General features: G+C 40.8%; 1 long non-coding RNA gene across 1 annotated transcript in view; it reads right to left on the reverse strand.

Annotated features, from left to right (window-relative positions):
• LOC147685299 (uncharacterized) overlaps positions 1 to 23,953 on the reverse strand; it is a 1,016,963-nt gene that overhangs the window by 299,574 nt on the left and 693,436 nt on the right. The window contains exon 3 of the long non-coding RNA XR_015300433.1: positions 15,261 to 15,365. This is a non-coding gene — a long non-coding RNA (uncharacterized LOC147685299). The remainder of the gene's footprint in view (positions 1 to 15,260; positions 15,366 to 23,953) is intronic.

Below are 23,953 nucleotides of genomic sequence, written 5' to 3' on the forward strand. Positions count from 1 at the left end.
TCAGATGAATATTTTAGCCTGTGTTATTCATGTATGTATTTTAATGAATATATGTCATAGCTACAAGACATGCTATTACAGTTTTATTTCATCTTACTGCTAACGCTGTACATTTTATCCTTCACATTCTGTCTTACTATTGTAGCAGTTCATATCTCTTGCATGAGAAAGAAGACTGTTCAATAAACCCTTTTTATTGAAATGCCCATCTCCCTATTTCTGTGCAACACTCTGTAGGAACGAAGCATGCAGGATTGACTGAGTGAAACGGTTATCTATTGTTTCCAAGACTCTAAGATTATTCTGACTCAAGGGGAAACAAAGTTGGCATGTTCATGCGGTTATCAGAAACTAATCCCTTCTTGTTCACTCGAGAAAGTTTCTAGTGACCTCTGAGTTAGCTGGCACACACAAGTAATTAAGTTTAATGTACTCGATAGAGACATACTGACCTCGGTCCTATGTCAAAACTATAGTGTATATTATTCCAATGCACAGAGCCTATCAGGGATATAGGAACTACACTGCAATGTGAGACTTAAAAGTACATGTCCTACTTTTCAAAAAACATTGCACCCTGCCCTCTGGGCTGTCCAGGGCCTACCCTAGGGAGGATGTATTTGCATTGAAAAGGAAGGTTTGGTCCTAACAATGGGTTCATTTTGTCAGGTTGAAATGGCAGTTTAAAACAGGATCTGCAAAAGCAGGCCTGAGAGATATGCTTAAAGGGCTACTAAAGTGGGTGGCACAATCAGTGCTGCAGGTTCACTTTTAGCATTTAATTTACAGGCCCTGAGTGTATGTAGTGCCCCTTTACTTGGGACTGAACAAGTAAATTAAACATGCCAATTGGGTATAAGCCAATCTTGACAGGTTTTAAGCCGAGAGCTCCAGTACTTCAGCACTGGTTCGCAGTGGTGAACTGCCCAGAGTCCTACGGCCAGCAAAAATAGTTTCATCAAAACGATTGGGGGAAGACCAGCCTATGGCTGACAGGTCTAACAGCAGTTCAATTTCTGTTTGCAGTGTATACCCTTTAATAGTTAATCCAGTTTTCTTTAATGTTGCTCATCTGACATATGTACTTTATAATCTGATTCATAATTTCAATAAAAAGTTAAACTTCAAATAAAATTTGGATTTACAGCACACATATATGCACTCACACATAGTACGTATTTAAACAGACAGTTGGATATGAACAGGAAAAGGAAATGGTACCTCACACATGCAACCATAAAACTACACCCATTCATCACACTGAATCTTGAAGTAGTGGACTTGAATAGAAAAGAGAAAACATGTTAACTCTTCTATTCATGATTGACACTCAACCATTGGAGAAGAAATTCATAAACAATGCGTTTACATTAAATGATAGACCCAAATACACCTATATCCACAAACACACAACTTATTATGCTTCTGCAATGTATGGAGGAGTATGGATAAAACAATTAGCTTACATACCTTACTCTCACTAGCACAGAGCAAACTCATCACAGTACAGCACCAAGTAACATCTACTGCCCTGTGAAGCATCTACCTCATTTGATTATGATAGTTGATAAAGACTTCACTAACTCCATGAAGACAGCCCACCTTCCACACCAAGGAGCATATTGACAAATGTCAGGGTGTAGTTTAATACCAAATTTGGCAACACAGCTCTGTGTCATTTTTAAAACACAGGGACATACCATAGTCGCAAGAATACGGTGCACCCCTGTGTTTCCGCTAGTGCTAAAATAACAGCCAAGTGCCAGCTTAGGCACCCTGCTGCCATGTTGCAAGGGTGCCTGTGCTGCAGGGGCAATTGTTTATGTGCAGAAAGGGACACCATCCTGCACACAAACAGTCAATAATGGTGATTTGCTTTTTCAACAGCACACAAAGAAAGAGCAGAAAATTAGGAAAAATTAATAATTTCCCCCTGTATCGCCATTCTAAGACCAGGTATACCCTGGCCTTAGTTTTCGGTGCTGCCCCAGCCTTGAAAATCTGGGGTAGCCTAAAAAATGTATGGGTGTTGCTGTGGAACGCCCACTGCAACACCCATGCTCATTTGCCACAGAGGACTGCGGTGGAAAGGGGCAAATTTACAAGGTGGCGTTAAGCCACTTTAAGTGGCTTGGCTCCACCTTGTAAATATGGGGAAGGCCGCTGTGCAACCAGAGTGTGATAAAAAGACGTATAACTATTCCCCTATGTCTTCAAGGCTGTGGTACTAATACTTGGGCAGCTGAAGAGCAGCAGGACAATTCCTTAGAAAGTAGCGTGCCATCTGAGTGTAGGTGTCATCTTGCCAGTAATATGATGTTTGGAGAGTGCACATTTATAATCAGTGTAGGGTGAGACTGAAAACAGTGATCTTAGTAGCTGTCTTGACATTCTCTTTTGTTATTTACTGGCCCAGCACTGTGTATGCCATGAGTGTAAACCTGTAGCCCAAGACCAGCAAATTTAAATATGGTAGCAGCATTCATGGGCATATTGTTTCTGTTGGTGTGGGACAGCGATATTTATTGTAGCAGTTTGCTACTAGTTGTGAAATCAACTATTAATGTGTGTGATGTTGTGTCCTGTGCTTTTACTGCAGCGGCTTTTTATGCAATATATATGTTTGATCTACAAATGATGATGCCATCAGCTCTCGACCCACTGCGTTCATTATTTTTCAATAATCTCCTAATGAAGAAGATAGGCTTTTTAGCATCTGCAGAGATATCGGCACATAGCATCAAAAGAGCAGATAAAGTAAACTACTTTTTTCTTTACTCAACACTCAGGATAAGATTAGATCATCTTTTGCCACAGGGACTAAATAAACTTAAAGCTTTGATCAACATATCAAAGTGAATAGTTTGCGTATTCGGAACACATATCCAAGAACACGTCAAATTACCTTGACAATATCTAGTTATTTGAATTTCCATATATGGTAAAGAAGATGCAATCTAGTAGTTTATCCCATTCTTCTCGTCTTACATTATTATCACCTCAAACTAGGGTATTGTTCTTCTTGTATGGCTCTGAGGCATTTTTTGATTCCTTGGCATTTTACACCTCTGCTACACTTACCATTTGCACAAATACATCGAATGTTCTGATATTACTTCATCTTCAGTCATAGGTCCTCATTACGAGTCTTTCATTTTTTTCTGACTTGTGCATAAACCCCTGTATACACATAAGTTGAAGTTACAAGTTGAGTTTTAATACCTCAACCTTCATTAAATTTCAGCAGGTCAAACATGCCGACATTTAACAGGGGAAAAACTTATGGTTATTACCGAATATGCAGATTTTGGCGCATTAACCATACACATTTACATCTTATTCCCCAGAAACTCACAATAGGTGCTATTTATTGCATTCCGTGACTAACGAAACCAGAGGTATTTTTATTTAACAGGTGTGGTAAATAACACCTAATCTTGTAATCAGGTCTATACTGTCTCACTTGTGTGTCATACTAAGAACACCACTACTGATTGTGCAGTGAAATAGTCTTAGAGTAAACAAAGGTGGTCACAATTAATGCCTGAAATTTTAAAACACCATATAACTTAGAATTTGTTACCCAGTACTAGATTTCTTTCATTCTGAAGTCGAATCAGATGTTGCAAAGGTGTAAGCTAGTCAGGAAATCTTGGGTATTGCCTTTTGTCTTAAATGAAGTGTCAGAAAGTCGATGTCTGTTTTTACAAGCACTCTAGTTACTACTCCATAACTCCGAATCTGCATACTGCAAATAGGATCATGACATCTTGCATCTTCAACTCTGCCGTGCTATATGTAGCAAAAGACACAAAATGATGGTTGGAATGCAGAACAAATTAAACAAACACCCCTAGTCAAGCGATCGGGTTTAAATCCATTGATCTTTTGCTCACTATAACACCCCAGTTTAGACCCAGCCATATGCAAATCAATCTTGACCCTACTCCTGATGGGAACAATCCAGCCTGAACTGAAAAGCCAAGTCCTCCCTGGAACAGAAAGAATCATCCTGGGATCGGTTTCAAGATATCACCCCATATCAGCCAGGCTAGCCTGAATCCAGTTGTACAGTCAGCCCAGGACCCACGTCAGGGCATACCTGGTGCATTCAGGGCAAGAAAGAAAAAGACACACGAATGATGAAAGGAATGTGGAACAAATCAAACATTTGCCCTCAGTCAAAAGATCTTAATAAATCCATTGTTCTTTTGCTCACCATGCCACTCAAGTTTAGACCCAGCCATATGCAAATCAATTTTGATCCTGCTCCCCATTGGAATATGAAATCAAAAACCTTGGCAACCTTGTCAGCCTCGGAATAGTATGCAGCACATGCAAGATTAAATTTAAGTTGCCTGACTAATTACTACCCAAACACCAAACTTAAGGTGATAAGGATATCAAGGCGCTCTTCAAAGCTCTCAAACACTGTTCCAACCCACTTCCACCAATTCCTATTCTGCAGTTTGTACATAATTCATGTGATACAGATGGATATTTTTTTTAAACAGTCAGACTCAACATTGACAATCCACTTCCTCTAAATGTAAAACTTTATAAAGCCCGTGGACATACCTCTCCTTGGCACTTATTCAAACCAAGGTCATTACAACACTCTGACATCCTACACTCACCAAACCCAACCACCTATATTAATAATGTAGATCTACCATTACCCAGTAAATCTCTACCTTTGGGAGCCATCACACCTACCCTGCATACTACCTACACCCCTGTTATCACAGCTTTTTCCCAGTATCTGTTAAGACCAGTGAAATCACCCTTTACTGAAGGAAAAGCATGACATTAAGGCAGCAGCATAATGGACAATATGTTTTTCCAATAATGCATTTTGTAGATCAGTTGTGTAGGACCAGCCTATGGCTTGCTTCTTAATGCATGCCTTTAATAATGGCCTTGACTTTATACCATGAGCAAAAAAAGCCCTTCAACCCAAGGGCTCCAGCGAATGCTTTCACAAGGATATTATTGGGTTTATGTGGGTAGCAATGCAATGTATTTGTTTGGTGATCCAGTTGACCATTGTTCCTATCGCTGATTGTAATAAGGTAAGGAATAGATAGAATGATTTGTTCATTGATTTAAACTATTTTGTATTCTAATCATATTGCTTGTATTGATGTCCCCCTCGTGTAGTCCTAAGAGTTATTTAGTCCTAGGAGTTTAGGCCTATATACGAGCAATTGTTTTCGGGGGCAAAGAAAACTGCACTTGAGAATCAAAAATCACCAAGGGTGTTACCTTTACTGTGTATGCTGTAAGTAGTGGCGACATGGCTCCACCTCTTAATTTTATCCTCCTTTGCAAAGGCTTTAAGGGCGAAACAAAATGCTACCTTGTTAGGTTCTGATTAAAAACTGTGCAAAGCTACCTCCATAATGACACTGCTTCAAGTGTGTGGCAATCAATTGACCAAACAAGCATCCTTATAGCTACATACATCAAAGATTATTTTTTGGCTTTTCACAATCCCAATTTCAAGAAGATTTTTATTCATATAAATATTGAAGATATTTACAGATCTTTCAATTCTTAAGGTTATATTGTCCAGTAGTAGAAGGTAATCTCATAAAACATGGCTTAGATTCTTGCTGAACTGAATTGTGGTCAGTTGACAGCAATTGATTTCAGACAGGAAAATGAATTGCTTACCAAGATATTAAATAAATAAGGAGCTACAACAAATCCTGCCTAATGAACATATATTTGTTTGACATCATCCTAGCAGTACTGTGGAATGTGTGTTGCCCAGATCTTAATATACAGTTGTGACAAAATGAGAGGTAAACATATTTAGAACATTGGAGTGTTGGGAGCTCCATTGAAGACAATGACCCGTAGAAGCCTGGAGCATCAACATTCCAGTGTTTGTTCACAGCTGTTGCTGTGAATAAAAGGCCTCATGGAGCCCAAGGGGTTTTCAATGAATTCCTCATATACCACTTACATGCCAGTGTGTTCATCCCTGTTATGCTTCCTTCCCACCCTTTCACTGCAATTCCACATAGGAATGCATTGTCACTGTATAGTACTTAAAGTGGACAAATGTATGCTTTTATCCAGTAGTACTTACTCAACTAATATGTACACTGCGCAAAAAGCCTATTGTACTTTACCTGAAATGTTTATAATACAAAATTATTAATAAAAACTGTTGAGAGGAAAAAAGATTTTAGGCAAGCTGAATTCTAGTAAATAAAATATACAAAGGGCTCACTGTGTGGGACAAGAACAAAAGTTAAATGGTGAAAATGTTCAAACCAAGAGGAGTCAGAATTAGGGGTGGGTGTAACGAGTAATTCTTTCTACCATAATGACTCTGAATTTCAGCAGAATACTTACGTGAGGAGTGTAATCTAGCATTTAGCACTGTTTTCTTCTAGCAAAATGCACCCTTGCTTCGAAATGGGACAAGGATGCAGTTTGCACTAAAAAACAAGCCCTAAACGTAGTCCCTCATTTTGATGGTGGTTGGACCACCACCGACAGGCCATCAGCGGCGGTCCGATGTCAACAGCCCTTCAGTCCGACCACCGAATTTTAATGCTGGTGGTTAGACTGCAGAGGTCGAAGTCTGCCTCAGCTAGGATCTCAGAGCCCAACGGGGTGCCGGTCAGAGTTGCGCCACAGAATGGCAGCAGTCCCGAGCCAGGTACCACCATCAGAATTTGTATATCCATTTCTATATCCATTCTGGCAGGAATACTGCCATGTATGGGATGTTGGAAAGGGACTTTGGGGGGCCCAAACAAGTCAAATGTTTGTCATGGGGCACTGCAAATTGGCCCTGAGGGCACATGTAGTGCCCCCCACTCACCTCCATGTACTGTGTGCTATGCACAATAAGGCACATGGCACACGGTCTATGGACGTGCAGGAGGTGATCCTTACTACTGCAGCTTGTACTACGGCACTTTTCCTTGGCCACAGCACATGCCACCGTGATAAGGCACACTTTTCAACTGCCAGCCCAGCGGCTGCCTCCTAATGCGGTAGTTGGACTGCTGCCTGCTTGTCGGTGGTCTTGTGACCCCCGCGATAGCGGTCGGCGATCCAACCAACAGTTATCAAAATGAGGACATTCATTATTTGAGAAACATTTGAAATCTTTTGTAACTTGTGTCCAAACATTCTGGACCACTTTGGGGGACCAACTTTAGCAGAGAGTGAGTCACTAGCACCAATGAAGCTTAGCAGGAGAGTTACCTTGTAGTCAAAGCAGTCTTCAGTCCAGTTCCCGGCTCTATGGACAAACCATCGTAGGCATCAATGGAGTGGGGCTAATACCAGTGATACAAGATACCGAAGATGACAGGGGTCTTCCTGGGTCCACCCCTCATTCATTAAAACAGTGGGGTGGCTGTGGCCAAAGGGTCGATGTCCCTCGAAGTCCGGTTGAAGTCCAACCAAAAACCAGTTGCCATTGGCTAAGAGTTTTTGTTTACAGCAAATCAAGCAGTTCACTTTAACTGATACCAGTGTCCATCTTGCGTGACTGAATAGCAATTCAATAACTCTCCAAGGTCCAACAGACTGGGGAGCAAATTTTGAGTTTGGAAACATTTTCGTCCAGGCTGTGCTTTGGCAGTCAGTTGTGATCAGGTGATTGTGGCTACCAACTCGCCTAGGCAGGCTTCTTCATCTTTTGTGACCCGGAAGCAGCTGTAATAGGAAATCAGCCAATTGAGTCACTTCTGTCTGGGTCTCAGGAATGAATTTTCCTTCACCAGGGTACCACAGGCACAGTTCTTTCTTTGCTAGGACATGGATCATCATGAACAGTCCAGTCTTTGGTGCAACCTCTCTTTGCCAGGTCCAGGGAACACTAGGGCAATCTTTCTTCAGTCCTTTCTCCAGTGCAGACGTGATCTGAGGCTTGTGTCTCAGGGGTGCCTCTTTTATGCTTTTTATGAGCCCAGGGGATGGGGCCTCATGACAATTTCCTGCAAAGTATGGCATCTAGCTATCCCATGGTGCAAGATTCTGCAAAGCCTGAACATGGCAGAACCCTTCTCTGGGTCTGTGGCGCTGCCTAGCTATTCTAGAGATGTAGCTACGTTGGCTTTTCACTTCCGTTAAAAAAAAAACAGTTTGTCAACAGTTTTTTACTCTATCACCAAGATGCCTGTGTGCAACAACCAAACAGCTGCACCTCCTCTGTGTGATCACCATTTGCCCTTCAAAAGTGGCTTCCCCTTTGAAGCTCGCTTTTTCAGCTCACACCTTGTTTGGCATTCCTGCCAGGGGGCGATCACTCCTCCTGCCTTGGCAGATTCTATCTGTATCTTTCTGAGAGTCATTCACACCTCTTACCCAGGAGGGCAGAAAGCTGACTCAAGGACAGCAGCTTGTGTGCAACTGTAAACGGTCACTGGAAAGCTTGGACAACAAAGTAGGAACTTTCTAAAGTTGCCATTTGTGAAAAAGTTATAATCGATTCAACTTGAGCAACAAGTTAGGTTTACTATAACAATTAATTTGACACCTACAAGTATTGTATCTAGCAGTGCCATGCTGAACTTAGCACTTCTGATTTGTCACCTGGCAACCATGCACTTGCCACTGGGACAACTAGCTTTTATACAGTAAAAACAACTATGTAGGTTTTTTACTGCCAGGACATATAAAAACACATGTCCTACTTTTTAAGTATACAGTACCCTGCCTTAAAGCTCATTAGGCCTGCCTTAGGATGACTTATATATATATTAAAAAGGAAGGTTTGGGCTTTGCCATTACTTTAAAAGGCACATCAGTGTTAGCCGTTTAAAACTGCTCTACTGTTCTGCAGTCTCATGCTGGGGGACATGTTTTACTTTGTCACAGGGTGGCGTAGTAAGTGCTGCAGTCCTTGAGAGACTCACTCTAGTAGACTGTAGGCCTTGGGTATCCTTGGCACCATATACTAGGGACTTATAGTAAGCTAACCTATGCCAATTAAGTATAAGCCAATTAAACATACACTATTAGGGATAAGAGTGCATTCAGCGAAGCCTGGTCAGAAGGGATCAGTGCATCAGAGAGCCATTACACCACTATGTAATAATGAAGTAATAATGAAAAGGTGGGGAAAAAAGTAGAGGTGAATCTTCAAAAATCCATTTCCTCATATTGATATAAGCTGTAATGTACTTATAATATGGTGCACGCTTGACCTGCCAAGTTTGTGACTGAGTAACATGTCTGAAAAGCCCTAAATAAGGCCCTAGCTTGTTTTCAACATTTCAGGGCTTCATTAGTGCTTTTTGTATCTGTTAAATTTGCATTCCATTAAAAAAATTAAAGAATACAGAATACATAAGTGGGTCCAAACTTTCATATGGACATCACACTACAAAGTAGTAGTTTTCATCGTACCTTGATCATAAACCTCTGCGTATGAAGTTGTATACCTATAGTAAAGCTGTTAGATTAGTAATACAGACCAGTTTAATGTTTTATTAGAGTTCTGTTCTGGTATATTTTGTATATGAGGATAGAGACAAACCAATCTAAAGGAAAGGGCAAGGGAAATCAGAAAAGGGAAATCCTGCATGTAGAGAGCTAAAATGGGAATTTAAAGGGAAGTAGGTATGTTAGGCATGTAGATCATTATGGGCCATATTTTCAGACTAATACTATATAACTATTTCAAGTGTATGTGTGTGGGCAGTTGGTCTAGTCCCTGGGTACACTGTCACAGCGATAGAGGCTATTTTCTGCAGCTATTTTATGCAGTGACTCTATGGGAGCTGTTTTATCTGTAAGCATATTCTGATGCTATTCCATTATTGTCATGAAACATGTAGTGAAGGCGCTTTCGAATACAATAAATTGTCACCACTCCTGATGAATCACAGCTAGCCACACCATGTGTGAAAGGATAGATGTGCAGCATTTTTCAATTCTAGTAATATCAATTTAACCTTTGGTGTTAGGAGAAGGTCAATCAAAAGTAGTTCTGGAAGTTTCAGAGGGTTGTTGTGATATGGAATATTTTTGGATTAGTTCTTCTATCTTAAACCTTAGTATTTTGGCATGCCTGAGCTGAACATCTTATGTTCTATATCACCTATTCCGCCACCACATTTCTAACATTAATTTTTTGAGAAGACCTATTTTGGAAAGGTTCCCTAAGATCCCAAAAGCTTTTTGAATAGTCTATAGTCTTGTCACCTCCTCTACCACGTCAGCCTGTGAGAGCCTATGCTACGCACTTCAATTTTCTCCTACTTGTACTTTCTCCGGTATTTTAGTTTATCGACCACCTGGCCCACTTGGCAATTTCGTCACTGATATGACGGACTTGGCAGCTAACCTGGTGGTCACCGGATCTAATCTCACCCTGCTAGGCGACTTAAACTTGCATCTTGATGATCCTTTGGATGGCGCCGCCAATAGCCTCTGCTCAAATCTTCAGGCATTTGGCCTATCTCAAAAGGGGTTCCTTGTAACACACAACAAAGGACACCTCTTGGACCATGTCTATAGCAACCTTGACACTCTTCTGGCCAAAGCCCCGATTCCTCTACCTTGGACCGACCATTTTTTAATCCCCCTTACCTGGCCTATAGGCACCCCCCCTACACCACAAACCCATGAGAAATATTGGGGTAGGAAGTGGAGCTCCTTATCGCCCCTTAAATGGGAACAAGCCCTCTTTAAAAATCCACCTCCAAAAACGAGCAACTCCAATATGGCAGCCCTCAACTTTGACAATTGGATCTCTGAGACTCTTGACCAAGTTCTTCCGAAAAGCTCTCGGCAAGCTATAAAAAGACCTAAAGTGGCTCCCTGGTACTCTCCCTCTCTCAGAACTTTGAAACAAGGATGCCGCAAAGCGGAGAGAGCCTGGAGGAAAGATCGCTCTCAGATGAAGGGTTCAGAGTACAGGACCACAATTAGGCACTATAAAAATCAAATAAAAATCGCCCAAGCAGAGTTCTATGGAACTAAAATCACTCAGGCAGTGAATGCTCCTAGAGAAATGTTTAAGATCGTAAAATCTCTAATCTCTCCTCCCCCGGAGCTTCCAGCTGCGGATGGTGCGCAGGCTCGTTGTGATAATCTTGCCACTTTTTTCTCTCAAAAAATCCAAACAATATACTCCCTGTTTCCAACAGGGGGGAATGACCTGGGTCTGACTTTTATGTCAGATTTTGACCTACCTTTGTCCTGTTCACTGGCCACCCTTCCCCTCCTGGATCTCGTTTCTTTGGATACATTGGTCCACAAAGTTACCTCTGGATCCCCGAACGACCCGGCCCCCCCACAGGCCCTAGTTAAAGTGATGGACACTATTGGCCCGCACATTTTAGACGTCCTTAACACCTCCATCTCCTCCAACTCTGTCCCAGCCCCATGGAAGTGTGCGATGGTTAGGGCCCTGTTAAAGAAACCAAATCTGGACCAGAATGACCTGTCCAATTTTCGTCCAATATCCTTACTCCCTTGGATGAGTAAATTGGTGGAAAGACATGTCAACAAGGTCTTGGTGGACTATCTGGAGTCTAACAGCCTACTGCGTGTTTCTCAGACGGGGTTCCGTCCTCAGCATGGTACTGAGACGGCCCTTCTGGCAGTAACGGAGGCAGCCAGAGCCATAATGGACCAGGGAGGAAAAGCAGCCATTATTTTGCTCGATCTAAGTGCCGCGTTCGACACAGTTAACCATGCCACACTATTACATCGTCTGAAGAACATGGGTGTGTCGGGCGCGGCCCTTGCATGGCTGACCTCCTTCCTGGACGAGCGATACTTTCGGGTGTTCGAGGGTGAGGGGGTTTCATCAAAGCATCCGCTTAGGTGTGGTGTGCCTCAGGGTTCCTCCCTGAGCCCCACCCTTTTTAACATTTATATGCAGCCGCTAGAAGGGATAGTCCACCCGTTCGGTGTGCGTATTATTACATACGCTGACGACACCCAACTGGTGGTCTCCCTGGACCACGCGGAGGGCTCCTCTAACAACTTAGGCCCCTGTCTAGAGGCTGTTGCTAAGTGGATGCACTCTTCCCACCTTAAGGTTAATGGGGAGAAAACCGAGATCATGTTATTGGGCAACTCTCCTCTGACCAACTTAATTTCCATCTGGCCCTCATGTCTCGGTGTCCCCCCTCCCCCTAAGCCCCTGATAAAAAGCTTGGGAATTTGGCTCGATAAAGCACTGGACTTCTCAGCTCAAGCCAGCAAAACTGCCTCCACCTGCGTTGGGCTGATGAAAATGCTCCGCAAAGTGCTCCCTTTGCTCCCAATCCAGGCGAGGAGGGTCATGGTGCAGGCCCTTGTACTCTCCCGCTTGGATTATGGAAATGTGTTATATCTGGGAGCCCCTGCGGCAGTGGTCAACAGGCTCCAGGTCACCCAAAACTGTGCCGCACGATTGCTGTTTAACATCCCTCGCTGGCAGTCCGCCAGGAAGGCGCTAAAAGATCTCCACTGGCTCCCGGTGGCTGCCCGAGCACAGTTTAAAGCCATGTGTATTCTACATAAATCTCTTCATCGAACAGGCCCGGCCATTTTACATCCTCTAGCGTCACTCTACACCCCTTCCAGAGCTCTTCGCTCTGGAACACTGTATCTGGCAACTTCGTCCAGAGTCAAGAGGGCCAGATGGGGCGGCCGCTCTTTCAGCCATACAGCGACAAGGCTCTGGAACTCTCTGCCTGTGACCCTGAGAGAAGACAGTAACTTACAGTCCTTCAGGAAGGCCTTAAAGACCTACCTGTTTGCAAAAGCGTACTAACTACCCGTAGGTCCGACACAGTAATCAGTCTAAAGCGCTGCGAGGCCTCCGGGTAGTTATGCGCTATAGAAATGTAATTTTTCATTTCATTTCATTGTTTGTGCTACTGAGGGTGAAATTCTTACCATGCACAGGGAGATACAGGTCTTGGACCAGACTGAGGTCCATTGGTTTTACCAGAATAATTTCCATGGCATATGTTCCATTTGTTTATTAGTGTTTAAGTAAGGGAAGTGCTATTTGGTGCTAATGTTTGCAAACTTTGCATGCTACATGTCTTAACTTTGTTAGTTTCATTTTAATATTGGAGGATAGTCTGAATTGTGAGTTTTCTCTATTTTATTGAGAACCATTTTGAGCCAAAAGAACTTATAGAAATACAGATTTGGTAAATTATGTTTGTTTTGAAATTCTAAATGTTTGTAGGATTGTCATGTAAGACATAGATCTTAGTGTTCTCCAAATACAGATTTCTGCCATCTATTGTGTGGCATATGTTATACCATAGGATGGCAAGTCTGACATGAGCATTTGTAGTGAAATTTTCTCAGTTTTGAGAACTTCTATTGTGCTATAAATTATGTTTTGTGAATGGACAATCTTAGTGTGACTGATATAAGTACTAGTTATAATAGTGCATAGAGGCAATGGGTATGTTAAATTACTTTCAATTGGTAGCCATATGTGTTTGGATTGTGCATCAATTTCACACCACCATGCCCCTTTTCCTTATGAGGTATGTCATTCGATATCGCAAGACGTCTGGTAGGTTTAAGATTTTTCTAAATATTTATCGACTCTAGATGTTTCTATGCATACAATTGAGGATTTGTTTTTTAACATAATCTACAAGAAAAAAACTTCTCAAAAACTGATCATAAAAATGTTAAGAGTATACAGGATAGCATCAATAACTTTAGAGCAAATCTAATATACAACTCATTCTAAATAAGCTTTGGATGGTGTATTCAAAGATGGAACTTATATAAGGATATCTATAAAAAATACTTCTGTTTAGGCATTTTGGGGGCAGAAATAAAGGAAGGAAACATTTACTAAATAATTAAATAGTCAAACAAGAACATAATTCACTTAAGGTGTTGACAGATGAAGAGGAAAAAGCATATCTTCAAGAATTCAGACATGTCAAATCTATTTCAGAAATGTTAATCAAAATCTATATAAACTTGCAAGCTCTAATAGAAAAGATATTGATCAATTTCCACAACGGGGAAATCTCATACATCTCATGTTGATTTTTCTCCTTTGGAAGATGATATCTCACTTGATAAAATTATAAAAGCCATGAGCTCTTTAAATGAATAAAAATCACCAGGTTCGTATTCATTTTTATTTATTTGTATTTATATTTCTCCACATACTTGATTACCAGATTATTTCATTTATGTTTTCACTTTACCTCTCAGACGAAAGCCCAAAGTACTTTTGTTGAAGCAACATGTTGCTTACAAAATGAGGGATCACATCCGAAATAGTAAAAGAACTATAGACCCATTTCTCTTATATTTGTGGATTGCAAGATTTTGGTGAATATTTTTACACTTAGATTAGAACCTTTTTTAATGCTTTCAAGTTTTATAAAAGTTAGATTGTCCGCTGACTGTACAGGAATGTTTCTGAACGTTATTAGCACTACTTCCAAATATAGGCAATGTCTGGCTGCACTAAACTTAGATGCTGAAAAGCTTATGACAGAGTCAGTTGAGAAGTTATGTTAAATTCCTAGGAGTTGCATTGAAAGGCCCCAAATGTATACATACATTATCTCTTCTTTTAATGATTCACTAAAGGTGTTGTTATTTGTTAATGGTACTATCTCTTCTTATTTCAATTTCTAGAGGGGTACTAGACAAGGTTTCCCCTTGTCAGCTGCACCTTTTACTTTAGCATTTGAAAAGTGTTTTTGAAAATCTAATAAATATAGATGTAGTTTTATCTATGAAGATAAACAAGTTGTCTTTTTATGAAGTTGATATGCTGCTATACAGTTCTAACCTAGTTATCACTTTAAAAGGTTTGAATATGGAACATCAGAAATAGTTCCTCGTAATATATGTTGCCTTAATTCCAGATTAAGTGATAAATAAACTCCCTCAGGAAGTAAAGCACTTGAGGCCATATTGTCAAGTAAGGGCAATACATTAGCGCCACTTTTATCGGCAGGAAACGGCCGATAAAGCGGCGATAATGGGCTTGATAATAGGCCCTTGTGAATTCCCATGGAAGCCCAGGTTTTGGTGTTAACAAGGGCTTCTATGGGAATTCACAAGGCCCTATTATCAAGCCCATTATCGCAGCTTTATCGGCAGTTTCCTGCCGATAAAAGCGTCGATAATATATTGTCCTTTCTTGATAATATGGTCCTTAATGAGTTATAACTTTGATAACTGCTACTTGATATTACAGTTAAGATCAGAATTATTCATTGTGAGATACATTTTTGCATTGATTTAAGGACACTTCAAACTAGCACAGCACAACATGCAATACTTACACAAGGACCGATGCTACAACAGAAGAAACAGCAGGATCCAAAGCTAGTGTTTGCTGGAATTCTGCACTGGCACACTATGAACTCCACCAACTCAAACGCTGGATCCTAGGAAAGAAGCAGGGTGTTAATAAGGAAAGAAAATAATAGTACATTCAAACCGAAAACAGAGGGCATAAAAGGCAGAACTAAGTGAGTGAAGGTCCAACAAAGGAGTGGAGCAGAACCGTGGGAAGCAGCTTGGGGCAGCATTGTGAAATTAAGCCTACGCAAATACAAGATCTAGAACCAGGCAGAAGCAGTAAGTGTGGGATCAGGATAAGTATTATGCAGTAAATTTCAGATGACAAAATAGAAAGGTCAAAGCTGGTACAAGAAACAGAAATTAATAGTCAATGCTAGTCTGACACAGGTACCAATGGAAATTGAAGATCAAGGAAGTTTGAAAAAATAATCTTCTTTACATGGAGTATGATAGAGGTTCAAAAGTAGCAGATCGACTAGTAGCTACATTTTATTTTAGTAAACTTTAGTTAGTAGTCAATTAATTTTTTAATTGGTGAATATTGATATTAAGGCAAATTGATTCATGCACCAATTTAACAATGTATCAAAACATTATCACATTTTGAAATATCGAGCAGACATAAAAAGGAGACTGAAAATTATTAAAGTTTAGTACATCACTGTAATAAATGGACAGCATTCAGAGATACATTTTATGACACAAAACATTTTACTATCAGTTTAAAATAGGTTAAATAGTCTAGAAGGTCTACAAGCAGGAGTCCCAGTTAAAAATGATTTGTTGGGTTAAAAAGTGTTCAAAGTTGCCATTTTTTAAAAGCAATTTTAATTACAATATTAGCAGGCAAACAGTTCATTTTTCATTGTCTGCGTGAGCTTTTGCACATGAGAGGTGAAGTTCTGTCTCACCAATTTCTCATAATTCTGCTTTATTACATTTTGAAAGAAGGTTGGGCTTGCTAACAAATGGACGGAGGTGCACAGAGTAAGTTTGATCTTAACAGTGTAGACACTGTACTATTGGCCTTTCTGATTTTGCGGGAAGAGGATTTGTACAGGTATCAAGGATCCCAGGAAATTGTGACTTTTGGAATCCATTGAAGCCCAGACTGAAAATCCTTCCTGTTGTAATGCTCCCAGTTTACTGTGGCACTACCCTTTTTGTTTTGTGTTTTCAGTATTTCTGTGACTTCTCTAAAACCACTGGTGAGTGGCAGAGGAGTATGAAATCATGTGTGCTGATACTACCATATGACCTGCCATATTAATAATAGGTCAACTGATGATAAGGATACATACATCCTCTAGAAATGAAGTGAGGTCCACATGCCAGTGCAGATGCCATGGTCATTTCAGTTCAGATCACTGACATAATATCGATGCACACAGTGTCAAAACACAAAAATATCGGAAAATAAACTTTGTTAACAAAAATATTGTCTTCCTTTAGTTAACTAATAAATCCACAAATATAGAGAATACAAATATCGTAGTTTAAAGTATAAATTTTTACCAAAAATCAAAAACAGAAATATCATAAACAAAGGTATCCTTATCATTAAATAAATATATGTCACCAGTAGGTAATTATAGTTAAGACCTAGTTTCCATAGGAAAAGCGTTTTTTGTTTTCTTAATAACTTTGACGCCGATTGACCGATCTTCGTGAAATTTTCAAAACTAGTTGCCCTATCTGGTCGGCTCCTTTCTTGAAAGTTTTGGGGTGGCTCGACAAGCGGGGGCTGAGCAAAAAGGGGGTCCCAAAACACGTTCCATAGGAAACTTTAGACAAGGCTACAGCCCGAACTGCTGAACTGAATTACACCAAACTTGGCAAAAAGGTAGTCCTTAGTTTAGAAAGAGTACTTTTAGTTAAAAGGTGTAAATGTGTTCGTTAGTTCGTGAGAAATTAGAAGAAGAAAAAGTAAATGTTACAATATCTGGGGCGATTTAGAAAAGGGGGGGTGGTGATGAACAGAGTGTCTGAGTTAAACAGACCACTCTTACCCAGTCCAAAGATCAGGGCTTGATCCATCACCGTTATTTATCTCACTGCCCCATCCCAGCTCAGAACCTGGCTATATGCAAATCAGTCTGTCCCTGGCCCAGTGCATCATGGGAACAGGGCAGACTAAACTACCAAGCCAATTCTTCACCAGAAAGGAGACAAGCTACCGGGGACCGGTTTCTGGCATTTCAGCCTTCTTCGGCCCGGCTTGCTTGAATCCTGATGGAGCAGTGAGAAAGGGACTCATGTCTGAGTATACCCTGCCACACCTATAGTAGCCAAAAACGATTTAGAAAAGGGAGGGTGGTGATGAACAGAGTGTCTGAGTTAAACAGACCACTCTTACCCAGTCCAAAGATCAGGGCTTGATCCATCACCGTTATTTATCTCACTGCCCCATCCCAGCTCAGAACCTGGCTATATGCAAATCAGTCTGTCCCTGGCCCAGTGCATCATGGGAACAGGGCAGACTAAACTACCAAGCCAATTCTTCACCAGAAAGGAGACAAGCTACCGGGGACCGGTTTCTGGCATTTCAGCCTTTTTCGGCCCGGCTTGCTTGAATCCTGATGGAGCAGTGAGAAAGGGACTCATGTCTGAGTATACCCTGCCACACCTATAGTGGCCAAAAACGATTTAGAAAAGGGGGGGTGGTGATGAACAGAGTGTCTGAGTTAAACAGACATCTCTTACCCAGTCCAAAGATCAGGGCTTGATCCATCACCGTTATTTATCTCACTGCCCCATCCCAGCTCAAAACCTGGCTATATGCAAATCAGTCTGTCCCTGGCTCAGTGCATCATGGGAACAGGGCAGACTAAACTACCAAGCCAATTCTTCACCAGAAAGGAGACAAGCTACCGGGGACCGGTTTCTGGCATTTCAGCCTTCTTCGGCCCGGCTTGCTTGAATCCTGATGGAGCAGTGAGAAAGGGACTCATGTCTGAGTATACCCTGCCACACCTATAGTGGCCAAAAACGATTTAGAAAAGGGGGGGTGGTGATGAACAGAGTGTCTGAGTTAAACAGACCACTCTTACCCAGTCCAAAGATCAGGGCTTGATCCATCACCGTTATTTATCTCACTGCCCCATCCCAGCTCAGAACCTGGCTATATGCAAATCAGTCTGTCCCTGGCCCAGTGCATCATGGGAACAGGGCAGACTAAACTACCAAGCCAATTCTTCACCAGAATTGAGACAAGCTACCAGGGCAGCGGTGGGTTCCTGAACCCTCCAGAGCATTAGCTTCACTGTGATTGGCTGCCAACACTCTAAACCAGGAAGTGTTGGCAACCATCTTGTGACTCGGTAGAACTGAGCCACAAGAAAACAGTAAAACAAATATAAAAAGCAAGAAAAGGGGGCAGACCCCCTAGGCCTGCTCAGAGGGTCCCACAAGGACCCCCAGGGCCAAAAAAGCATTAAAAAAAAAAGATTGGCTTCTGGTGCACTGCTGGTGGGGCGATGAGGTCCTCTTATGTCCTGAGGACCTGAGCAGCAGTGCGCCAGAAGCCACGTTTGCAGCGTGGTGTATAAAGGTGCGTAGCCTAGGAACACGTCTCTGTAACGCAGCTCTGTGATGCTTCCTGGAGGTACCTGGTTTGCTACTTGGCCACCAGGGACCTTCAGGATTCAAGGGGACTTAATAGGGATTTTATAGTTAGAAATTAGCATTTATAAAACCTTAGAAAATTACTGAACAAAGCATAGGATTGAGGCATATTATAATTACAAATTTTTGATTACAAAACAATTGAAATTTTCACTGAAAAAAACATAGGATTCAGGGACATTATAGTTAGAAATTAATATTTAAAAAAAAATTGACATTCACTGTAAAAAATATAGATTTCAGGTACAATATAGTGAGAAATTAGCATTTAAAAAACGTAGAAATTCACTGAAAAAAACATGAATTTCAGGAACGTTATAGTTAGTTGGATAGTTCACTCTTACAAAATCATAAAAATTCAACCGTTATAGTTAGTTCAGCTAAATATAACTCGCGCCCCCGCAATGCACTGCTGATGACGTCACATATTACATCATTCATGACATGGTCAGTGACATCACTGATGACACCTCAAATGACATCACTGATGACATCATCCACGTAAATATCTGATGCACCTCCTCACACTCTAATATAACCTTTGATAACCCACTGCAAAATACAGACTACTATTTTTCAAAACCATCGACACACCAATACCAGTTAGTACATACGCACTCACTGATTCCTAGGTCTACACACATATCTACTCATTGACACATATAATCACTCATACATACAGTCACTCATTAATACAACACTATCAAATGCACTCATACACTTATACAGACATTTACACACCACCACTCATCCAGAGTTACTCACACACCTAGTCAGTCATGCTAATAATCAATCACACTTCCATTTACTGACCTATACAGTTATACACACACCACATCACTTAAACAAACAGAAACAAATGCATACTTACTCTCTTATACAATCACTGATACAAGTACACACTCATTCATACAGCCACTCTCACAATCACTGACTGTCACGTATAGTCATTTATATACAACAACTCTCAAATACACTGCCTTTTACATATGTAGTTACTTGGACATGTACTATTGAGACATCCATTCACTCACCAACACACCCATACACACACTCCAACCCTGACAGCTGTTTCCACATGCACTCTTGAACCCATACACCCAGTGAAGCAACCACTCAAACATCTGTGCACAAAGTCATACACCTCCCACTCACCCACACACACACTCAAGCACCTAAAATATACTCAGGCAACCAATCGATAACCCATATAGACACTCATGTAGCTACTGACCAACCCATGCAGCAGCTTATACAACAACAGACAGACTGATAGAGACATTCACACAGTTTAGTCAGTCAGTCAGTCAATAACTTTATTTTGGCCACTAGGACCATAAAAGAGCATAATTACAAAAACACTGTAGACATTACAAAAATTTAATTTTTTCACACTCGCAATCATATATCTAAAGTCACGCAAATTCTAAATAGGCACCTCCACTTCTTTTAAAATCAATTAAAAAGCTACCATTGGGTTAATGACAGACTAAAATAATCATAATTAAAAACAATGAGTAAAACGGAAGGCTGAGGCAAGGTTACCTATTTGCTGAACCCTGTTGTGACCTTTTACAGTTTCATTATGTAAAACATCCCAGAATGTTACTTTAGGAAGCCCCGCCGCATGGACCACATAGTGTTTAAAAAGCGTGATACAGCGAATACGATTGGAGGGTGGGTATCATATTTCAAGACTGGGTAGGCCTCTAAGCAAAGCCCAAACCCTAGATTTCTACATATTTGAATTAACCAACGTTTGCAAGGCAGGTGGTATGCAGGTCAGAAAAACAATACATGGATTTCAGACTCTACCCTGTAATTGCACGCTGGACAATCTCCCCTGTTCTGTGTCGCCCATTTGCTAGTGTGGCTCATTAGTGGAAGGTTCCCATGTCTAAATTGTAATATAATAATAATAAAGACATTTATAAAGCGCTATGGTTACGCCATCCCGGCGTGTCCCCGCGCTAAAGAGAGAAGGAGCTAGCCAGAGGAGAGGTCAGTACATGGCCAGAAACACTAATGTAGACTTACAAGGAGAACAGGTGTGTTTTCAGTTGATGGCGGAATTTGGTTTCAGATGGCTCCAGGCGGAGACTGGTGGGAAGTTTGTTCCAGCCTATCGCCGCCGCCACTCTTAAGGACCGACCTCCCATTTTTACTCTCCTATAGCGGTGGGTCACAAGCGTGCCCATTCCGCCTGACCTAAGCGGTCTGTACAATTTCCTGGCAAGTGGGGGATAGATCACATCCAGGAGTTGTTCTTTACTGTATACATCCTTTACTTATAGGAACTCTTCTGACATCCGGCCAGCAGTTATGCTTTCCTGTAGGGACATTAAGTTAGACATCTAGTGTTGCACTAGATCCAGCCTGGAAATCGATGGACATGATATCTCAGCTGTTTTCCAGAGGTCCTTCCTGCCTAGCCTAGAAAAGATATCTCTTATGTGGCAAAGCCACAGTATTTTCTTAGTAGTTGGACTAGACAGGATCTCCTTGAGCTCGGCTTTGTAAAAGGACAAGTTTGGAGTCACCCACACCCGGCGCCAGAATGTAATAGGCCTAAGGACAATCTCTTTGTTAATCGCCCTCATGCCCAAATCCATACGGAGAAGAACTAGGGGGCGCTACAAGGAAGGTCTAGTAACTGCCTCATGAAGTTGTTCTTCACTTTCGTAAGAGGAAGAGCAATGCCCCAACAGTTTTGCCCCATATAGAGTGGCCCCCCTTTCTTGGGCTTTATATATTTCCACAACAGGGGCAGCTGGCTTGAATGTAGAATTCTGTGTAATTTCGTAATCCCACCCACGGTCTGAGTTAACCTAAGTCTCGCCTTGGCCATCTGTGACCCCCTCTCAAAGTTTTCTGACATTGTAATACCCGAATATCCTCACCCTTTCCAGGAGTGTACCATTTAGGGAAGGATTTGGAAGAGTGGTTTTGGGGGGATTGAAGACCATATATTTGGAATTAGTTAGGTTGATCTCCAAGCCCATCATGTTACAGAACTCTGCAAAGAGTGTGTTGTATACCCGTTAGGTACGCAGTTTAGTCACTTACCCCTACATTCAGTAAGACACATGTAATCACTCACTTAAACAGTCAGTCACATGCCTAATAAATCCTCCATCCAGACACTTATACATCAACTGATTCTTCAATACAATACATATTTAAACTTTATAGGAACACACAATCACTGGATGATGTCATCAGTGATGTCATCAGTGATGTCACTGACCATGTCATGAATGATGTAATATGTGACATCATCAGCAGTTCATTGCGGGGGCGTGAATTATAGTTAGCTGAACTAACTATAACAGCGGCATTTCCATGGTTTTGTAATAGTGAAATGTCCAACTAACTATAACGTCCCTGAAACCTATGGTTTTTTCAGTGAAAAAAATAATATATATATATATATATATATATATATATATATATATATATATATATATATATATATATATATATATATATATATATATATATATATATATATATATATATATATATATATATATATATATATATATATATATATATATATATATATATATATATATATATATATATATATATATAATTCCCAACGGAGCAGACCAGCACGCTCTCAGGCAAGTAAACACCGTAACCATCAAACAGTGTCAAGGATGTTTAATACACACAACGAGTTTCACCACTCGCAGTGACTTGCACAAGCCCATACTGTGTGTATCGTCTGGAATGCCCGTGCAAACTTTACTATGTGGGGAGCTCAATTCACCCAGTGAAAAAGCGAATTCTAGAACACGCTAGAGCAATTGAACATAATTACCCAAATTACCCCGTAGCAAGACACTTTGCACTGAAACAAAATAGTGACCAAAATCTCCTGAAATTTCATTGCCTGGATCAAATACCTCTTAAAGATCGAGGAGGGAACAGAGAACTACAAATGAGGAAACTTGAGTTGAGGTTTATCATTGATCTCTGCACCAAATCTCCATCAGGATTCAACATAGGGGAAGAATTAGCCAGTCATCTTGGCTAGTTCAGATGCAAAAGACACAAAAACTACCCCAAGCTCTTCAAACACTTTTTCTTGTTATAGTCTGCAAGATTAATTTAAAGCATTATACATTAATTTTCTCTTTTATTGACAATGAATGTTAATTGATGTCCAATAATTGAATACTGGAATGAATTGATCTCTAATGATTTGTTTGCCCATCCAGGGCTCTATAACGTCTGTTTGTTAAACATGGCCATATAATTCATGTATTAAGTTACCTACTACAAGATGGCCAGTACGTATACTTATAGTTTAGTCTTTCTTCTGTGTTTATTGAACATTAGATTGACGTCAATGCATAACTTTATTTAAATTGTTAATGAATTTGGCGCGAGTCACAGCAGATGAAGGCGCGATGCCGAAACGCGTCCTGTTCTGATTTATGAATACATTCTAAAAGAGTCTTGAAAGTGAGTTGTGGAGTGCCTTTCCATTCTTTTGCAAGGGTAAAAGAAATTTGGAGTGTGAATATATATATATATATATATGCTGCAAGAGCTCGCCTCCGTCTCTACACGAGACCAACAGCCACACACAAGCAAAGACGAGGTAGACCTAGATTTTCGTGCTTCTTCTTTTATTTTAGCTTAAAAGTGCAACCATGTCAGCCACTATATATATATATCAAAGCTCAATTTCCCTTGTTTTCAATAGAAAGACAGCACTCATAGGGCAGTTGCTTGGATTTAATAGCAATGCAACAGACGTGTTTCGGATTACTCCTTCGTCTGTTGTTTTTTTTTATTACCTACTGGCGATCCGCAGTAGGTAGTTATAGTTAGAAACAAGTTTCCATGGGCAAAGCATTTTTGATTTGCCTAAAACAATGACGCCTTTGATCAATCTTCATGAAATCTTCCACAAAAAGTGTCAAAGTAGGTTCTGTATGTCATGAAAAGTTTGGATGTGATCCGTACAGTGGGGGACCAAGAAATGGAGGTGCAAAATAGGGTGCTTTTTTAATGTTCACTTTATTCGATTTGT

This window comes from Lissotriton vulgaris, chromosome 10 (assembly GCF_964263255.1).
Source record: "Lissotriton vulgaris chromosome 10, aLisVul1.2, whole genome shotgun sequence".
Taxonomy (NCBI): domain Eukaryota; kingdom Metazoa; phylum Chordata; class Amphibia; order Caudata; family Salamandridae; genus Lissotriton; species Lissotriton vulgaris.